The sequence below is a fragment of the Rhopalosiphum padi genome, chromosome 3 (assembly GCF_020882245.1).
Source record: "Rhopalosiphum padi isolate XX-2018 chromosome 3, ASM2088224v1, whole genome shotgun sequence".
In the NCBI taxonomy this organism is placed as follows: Eukaryota; Metazoa; Arthropoda; class Insecta; order Hemiptera; family Aphididae; genus Rhopalosiphum; species Rhopalosiphum padi.
Genome location: NC_083599.1, coordinates 1,697,573 through 1,705,672, shown reverse-complemented (window position 1 = coordinate 1,705,672; position 8,100 = coordinate 1,697,573). Strand labels below are relative to the sequence as shown.

Sequence of the window (8,100 nt, the reverse complement as noted above, 5' to 3'; positions counted from 1 at the left end):
ATATCTGGATTTTTACCACATTATAAATTGTATATAATTCCTTATTTAATTATTATCTTAATTAATAACTGAACACCAATAAAACTGCATTATAGTATAAATAATAATATACAAAAATATAACAATTCACTAAAATAAAATAATAAAAAATCTTGTTAAAACATAATAATAATAATTATAACAAAAAAAAAAAAACATAATAACTAAATTTTATCACATTTTCTTTCTTTATAAGTCTTTAAGTGATGGTATATTGTCCATAATAATCATGGGACATCAGTTGGTAGAACAGTTTTTAATTTTTGGAGATCAATCCACTTGGACAGAGTAATAGGAATTCTGCTATTATACAAACAAGGTGTGTTGATGGACAGATCTATAGTTTTTTTTGTTCGATGGTACTGGGGTAATTCTGTATATTCATGTTCAAAATTTATTTTGTAATATATTTTTTTGGTTGTGGGATCATATTTAAGAGCTCTTATATTTCGAACTTCAGGGTCACCCTTTGATCGCCCAGGTCGGATAGACTTATAATAATTCAATTTTTTGTTAGTCATAGAAATCTGAATAGTTAACAGAGTGGGATTCATAAGGTGATGGATTTTTCCTTGCTAGTTTTGTTAGTTTCATGTAGTCAGATGGCAAATAGATTTCTTTGTTTTTTTATTGTACGTTCGATTGAACTATGTACACTGTCGCATGGCATTTGTGTATGTCCTTTGACAAGGAACTTTTGTTCTATAATAACATTATTTTCTATAGAAAATTTAAGTAACGCATTGGACAATACCGTGTTGCGGTTTTGATACCCACAACCGTCCGAGTATATAATAATGTCTTTTTTTTTATTTTGAGTCTCATCTATGCATTGTTGTTTAATATGATTCAATATAATTGATGTAAATACCGATGCTTCGAGTTCCCCTTGACTTTCATCCCACCAATAATTAGAACAAGGGTGGTGGTTAGGTTCTAAATTATAAACTGTAAAATTGTGTACTTTAAGTTTCATGCTGTAATACAATGCACTAGCATTCAGTGCAGGGCATAGTTTCACAGCTTGTAAATCCATTGTCAATACTATTTTTTTGAAAGCAACTGCATCAAGCGTATCAACTTTAAGCTCTTCTCGGGCTTGATTTTTTTGAGCAATATGTAGCTCATAGTTTTCTTCATTTACTTGTTTGACTTTATAACTTGAGCAGGTATCGCATAAATCTTTCTAGGTTGGTATATGGAAAATTTTTTTTGTGTCATAAATCTGGAGAGAAAAAACTTCTACTTAATGGTTTCATATTCTCTTCTTTACATTTCAATAAATATACATCATAAACTTCTTGTTTGCTATTAAACGGACCCCTCAAGGGTATAGTCTTTCAGACCCTCTTTCGACAATAATGACTGGGCATTTTCGGTAAAGACCCAAACCAAGATATGAGATGATTATGTCGTACAGACACTGATACTCGTGGTATAGGTTCTTCAATTTCCTCTTCATTATCAAATTCCAAATTTAGATTGTCTTTGTAAATTATTTTTCTTTATATTCTTTGTTGATTGAGGGTAATCCATTAATTGAAGAGGTTTATTCCAATTCCTCACCATCCATTCATTCAAACAGAGCGTATTCAAAAACATTTTTTTACAGACTGGTAATGATATGTCTTCTTTTTTTAAGTGATAAGTGTAGGAATAATCTCTTCGACTTCTTTTCATTTTCGGTCATTATACGTTTTGTTTCTGTCTTGGTAATCATATTTACACAAAAAGTTTTCTTTTCTGCCCAGGATGTACAATTATTCCAAAAATGGTTAAACAGCTCACTCCTCTCAGATTTAGAAAAATTGTCGCCAGTATCTGTTTTTTGATTTATTGCAAAATGTTGAAGCACATGTTGGTTTCATTTTCCTTTCATCCTTATTTACATCTTGAGATACTTTCTTGCCTTGCCTCTGAAACCGCTATGTATGCCTTTCCTAGCAATCTATTTTGTTGCATAAGCTTCCCTATTCCAATTTTTTTTTTGTGATATTATACCTCTTTTACGCACTCTTTTGTCAGTGATTGAATCTGAAGTTTCAATTTTCAATTTCTTTTGAAGTAGTTCATGATCATAATTAATAAATTCCATCATTATCAGTTTCTCAAAATTAGTTTATACAGTCAGTCTTGTCATAAATACTGTCATCAACTTGATTCTTCAATGGTTGGTGAAAGTATTATTAGGAACATTTAAATTATTTTCATTAGAAATATTACCTGGTACATCAATGGAAGTTACAACTTTTTATATCCTCATAACGTTAATTTCAATATTATCCTTTAAGCAATCTTCATAATTATTAAATTCATCATTATCAGTTTCAAAATTAGTTATACAGTCAGTCTTGTCATAAATACTGTCATCAACTTGATTTTCAGTGGTTGGTGAAGTATTATTAGGAACATTTAAATTATTTTCATTATAAATATTATCTGGTACATCAATGGAAGTTACAACTTTTATATCCTCATAAGTTAATTCAATATTATCCTTTAAGCAATCTTCATAATTATTAAATTCATCATTATCAGTTTCAAAATTAGTTATACAGTCAGTCTTGTCATAAATACTGTCATCAACTTGATTTTCAGTGGTTGGTGAAGTATTATTAGGAACATTTAAATTATTTTTCATTATAAATATTATCTGGTTCATTTATAGAAGTTACAACATTCTCATAAATGAATTCAATATCCTTTAAGGAATCTTTTGTTAAAACTTCATAATATTTTGTTTTTGAAATAGATGAATTGGGCTATTAAATTAGTTTCATATTTTGGTTTCCTATTAGAGAAATTGGTAATAATTTGTAGCTTACTTTTTTTTTTTATAATATGTAATGTTGTTCATAGCGTCATCTTTATTATTAGCTTCATTAGCAAGATCCAATAGGTGTTTAATTCTTCTTTTTGATGTCATGATGTATAATGCTAAAAAAACATAAATAATAATAATCATACAGTGTACCTAATTATTATAACTATCATCATAAAACTGTAATTTTATTTGAGTAGATAATAATATAATTGAAACTAACTACTTTCATACAATGTTTTTATTGAAATAAATTAACTATAACTTAATATTTTATAATTACCTGTATAGGTAAGACGTTCAATATTATAAGGTCTGAACCGTCTTAGACTAGCAGTCTAGCTCCACCAGCGTTTATGTTGAATAATATTATAATATTGTTCATTATGGTAGATACGTGTTATCAAAATCAAAATGTAATACGTGGTATCACAAAACCCTTTAATTTGAGCGGGAAAAAACAATATAATGGACTCGTGGTACATAATAAAAGTGATAGAGAAAAATTATAATCTATACAGTGATACCAATATGTCATTTTCAAAAAAAATGTTATTTACGTGGTATTGCAGTGGACAGTATCGATATGTATGAAATTCATATATTTAAATGATTGTAATATACACAGTTCTTAAGATTAATATATTAAATCTAGACCATAAGATACAGAAAATCGTTCTAATTTACCATTTCTGAACTGTTTATTTTTAGATTATTACCTGATACTCATAAACAACTATAAAACATGCAATTTAATGATTATTTTGATAAATATCAAATATATATATTTTTAAATGATAGTTAAATAATCAATTCTTAAGTTCATGTATTAAAGCCTTGACCAGTTGATAGAGAAAATCATTCAAATTTACCATTACTAACTATTATTTATACATTTTTACCTTCAACTTCATAAACACTCTAAATCATGCTTTCATATTATAATTTTGTCATATGTACTAATATATATATTTTTAAATCGATAGTTTAAATAATCAATTCTTAAGTTCATGTATTAAAGCCTTGTCCAGTTGATAGAGAAAAATCATTCTAATTTACCATTACTTACTATTGTTTATACATTTTTCCTCATATTTCATAATCATTTTTTGATATTTTAATGTAGTCAAATTTATAAAATTAAATTTTTTTTAAATAGTATAATAGCATCAATTATTAAGTTAATGTATTAATACCTAGACCACTAGATAGAGAAAATCTTTCTAGTTTACCATTACTAACTATTATTTATACATTTTTACCTAATACTTCATAAACACTCTAAATCATGCATTCATATTATAATTTGTCATATGTATGAAATTCATATATTTAAATGATTGTAATATACACAGTTCTTAAGATAATATATTAAATCTAGACCATAAGATACAGAAAATCGTTCTAATTTACCATTTCTAACTGTTATTTTTAGATTTTTACCTGATACTTCATAAACACTATAAAACATGCAATTTAATGATTATTTTGATAAATATCAAATATATATATTTTTAAATGATAGTTAAATAATCAATTCTTAAGTTCATGTATTAAAGCCTTGACCAGTTGATAGAGAAAATCATTCTAATTTACCATTACTAACTATTATTTATACATTTTTCCTGATATTTCATAATCATTATTTGATATTTTAATGTAGTCAAATTTATAAAATTAAAATTTTTTAAAATAGTCTAATAGCATCAATTATTAAGTTAATGTATTAAAACCTAGACCATTAGATAGAGAAAATCTTTCTAATTTTCCATTATTAACAATTATTTATACATTTTTAACTGATACTTCATAAACACAATGAATCATGCAATTTAATAATTATTTTGATAAGTGACACAAATATATATATATAAATTTTTATAAAATAAACAATTCTAATGTTAATGTATTGAAACCTAGACCATTAGATAGAGAAAAATCATTCTAATTTACCATTACTAACTATTATTTATACATTTTTACCTAATACTTCATAAACACTCTAAATCATGCATTCATATTATAATTAGTCATATGTATAATATATATATTTTTTAAATGATAGTTAAATAATCAATTCTTATGTTCATGTATTATAGCCTTCACCAGTTGATAGAGAAAATCATTATAATTTACCATTTCTAACTGTTATTTTTAGATTTTTACCTTAAACTTCATAAACACTCTAAATCATGCTTTCATATTATAATTTGTCATATGTATAATATATATATTTTTAAATGATAGTTAAATAATCAATTCTTAAGTTCATGTATTAATGCCTTGTCCAGTTGATAGAGAAAATCATTCTAATTTACCATTACTTACTATTGGTTTATACATTATTCCTGATATTTCATAATCATTATTTGATATTTTAATGTAGTCAAATTTATATAATTAAAATTTTTTTAAATAGTCTAATAGCATCAATTATTAAGTAAATGTATTAAAACCTAGACCATTAGATTGAGAAAATCTTTCTAATATTCCATTAGTAAAAATTATTTATACATTTTTACTTGACACTTTATACACAATAAAAATCATGCAATTTAATGATTATTTTGATAAATATCAAATATATATATTTATAAATGATTGTTAAGTTAATTTATTGAAGCTTTGACCATTTGATAGGGAAAATCATACTAATTCACCATTGTAAACTATTTTTTATACATTTTTACCTGATATTTCATAAACACTCTAAATCATGCATTCATATTATAATTTGTCATATGTATGAAATTCATATATTTAAATGATTGTAATATACACAGTTCTTAAGATAATATACTAAATCTAGACCATAAGATACAGAAAATCGTTCTAATTTACCATTTCTAACTGTTATTTTTAGATTATTACCTGATACTTCATAAACACTATAAAACATGCAATTTAATGATTATTTTGATAAATATCAAATATATATATTTTTAAATGATAGTTAAATAATCAATTCTTAAGTTCATGTATTAAAGCCTTGACCAGTTGATAGAGAAAATCATTCAAATTTACCATTACTAACTATTATTTATACATTTTTACCTTCAACTTCATAAACACTCTAAATCATGCTTTCATATTATAATTTGTCATATGTATAATATATATATTTTTAAATGATAGTTAAATAATCAATTCTTAAGTTCATGTATTAAAGCCTTGTCCAGTTGATAGAGAAAATCATTCTAATTTACCATTACTTACTATTGTTTATACATTTTTCCTCATATTTCATAATCATTTTTTGATATTTTAATGTAGTCAAATTTATAAAAATTAAATTTTTTTAAAATAGTCTAATAGCATCAATTATTAAGTTAATGTATTAATACCTAGACCACTAGATAGAGAAAATCTTTCTAGTTTACCATTACTAACTATTATTTATACATTTTTACCTAATACTTCATAAACACTCTAAATCATGCATTCATATTATAATTTGTCATATGTATGAAATTCATATATTTAAATGATTGTAATATACACAGTTCTTAAGATAATATATTAAAATCTAGACCATAAGATACAGAAAATCGTTCTAATTTACCATTTCTAACTGTTATTTTTAGATTTTTACCTGATACTTCATAAACACTATAAAACATGCAATTTAATGATTATTTTGATAAATATCAAATATATATATTTTTAAATGATAGTTAAATAATCAATTCTTAAGTTCATGTATTAAAGCCTTGACCAGTTGATAGAGAAAATCATTCTAATTTACCATTACTAACTATTATTTATACATTTTTCCTGATATTTCATAATCATTATTTGATATTTTAATGTAGTCAAATTTATAAAATTAAAATTTTTTAAAATAGTCTAATAGCATCAATTATTAAGTTAATGTATTAAAACCTAGACCATTAGATAGAGAAAATCTTTCTAATTTTCCATTATTAACAATTATTTATACATTTTTAACTGATACTTCATAAACACAATGAATCATGCAATTTAATAATTATTTTGATAAGTGACACAAATATATATATATAAATTTTTATAAAATAAACAATTCTAATGTTAATGTATTGAAACCTAGACCATTAGATAGAGAAAATCATTCTAATTTACCATTACTAACTATTATTTATACATTTTTACCTAATACTTCATAAACACTCTAATTCATGCATTCATATTATAATTAGTCATATGTAGAGGTCGGAATAATATTCTCTTAAAATAGCCAAAATAAGATGCTAATATTCTCCTAAAAATTTGATAATATTCTTCTAATATTCTTTAATAATTGTAGTTAAATATACAAAAAATATGTTTTTAAAGTAATATATTCTCCTAAATTCAAAATATGCTTTTATATTTTAAAAAAAAGGTAATTCTTGGTATAATTATATATATTAAATGAAATATATATATATATAAATGTATAATATATTTTTAATTAAATAAACAATACATTATAATTTAGCTTTAAAAAATACTTTAACTTAACATTTTATTAACATGATAAAGTTATATAAATGATATATTTTATTTAAGACAATTCTCCTTTTTGGAAACAGTTAACAACTATATTCTGTTCCATGTGTTCTGGCGTCATTTTCGTACGACGATCTGTTAAAATGTTTTTATATGTAGCTGAACGAACGTTCAACATCAACTGAAGTCACAGGAGCATACTGCAAATCAGTTACCATAGTAGGTGAAAAATTATCTACAAATTGTATTTCATTATTTCCTTTCAACATTTTTGCTACGTTCTTTAAAATTGTGAGTCCCTGATTTTTTTGTTGAAGTTGTTCAATTTTTTATTTTATTTTTTCTCCATTTTCTCCAGGTATTTGTTGAAGTTTAACAATTGTACTTTCAATAAGATTTATCGAATCAACAAGAGTCACATTTGACTTTTCTAAATTTTTTATGGCTGTTATAAGCATAAGAAAATGGGTCTTAATAAATATTAATTCATTTTCTACAGTTTTTAATTCAAGAACTGATTTACATTTAAGTATAGACTGACTAGGAGATTTTTGTTTACTTAATTCTTCAATAACTTTTTTTAAACCTTGGAAATGATCACAGTTAAAAACAGCAGCTTCCAACCATGTTCCCCATCTTGTTAATACCGGTTCGGGGGGGTAACGGAATATCAGGTAACAGTTCTTTATACACTTGAACATGGTACGGAGCTTTTAAAAATACTTTTTTGTATGTTATTAATTAATGAATTTACGTCTGGATACATTTCT

General features: G+C 24.3%; 1 pseudogene; it reads right to left on the bottom strand.

The window, feature by feature from the left end:
• Positions 1-203: 203 nt before the first annotated feature.
• On the bottom strand, positions 204-3,002 carry LOC132924660 (uncharacterized; annotated as a pseudogene).
• Positions 3,003-8,100: the final 5,098 nt, after the last annotated feature.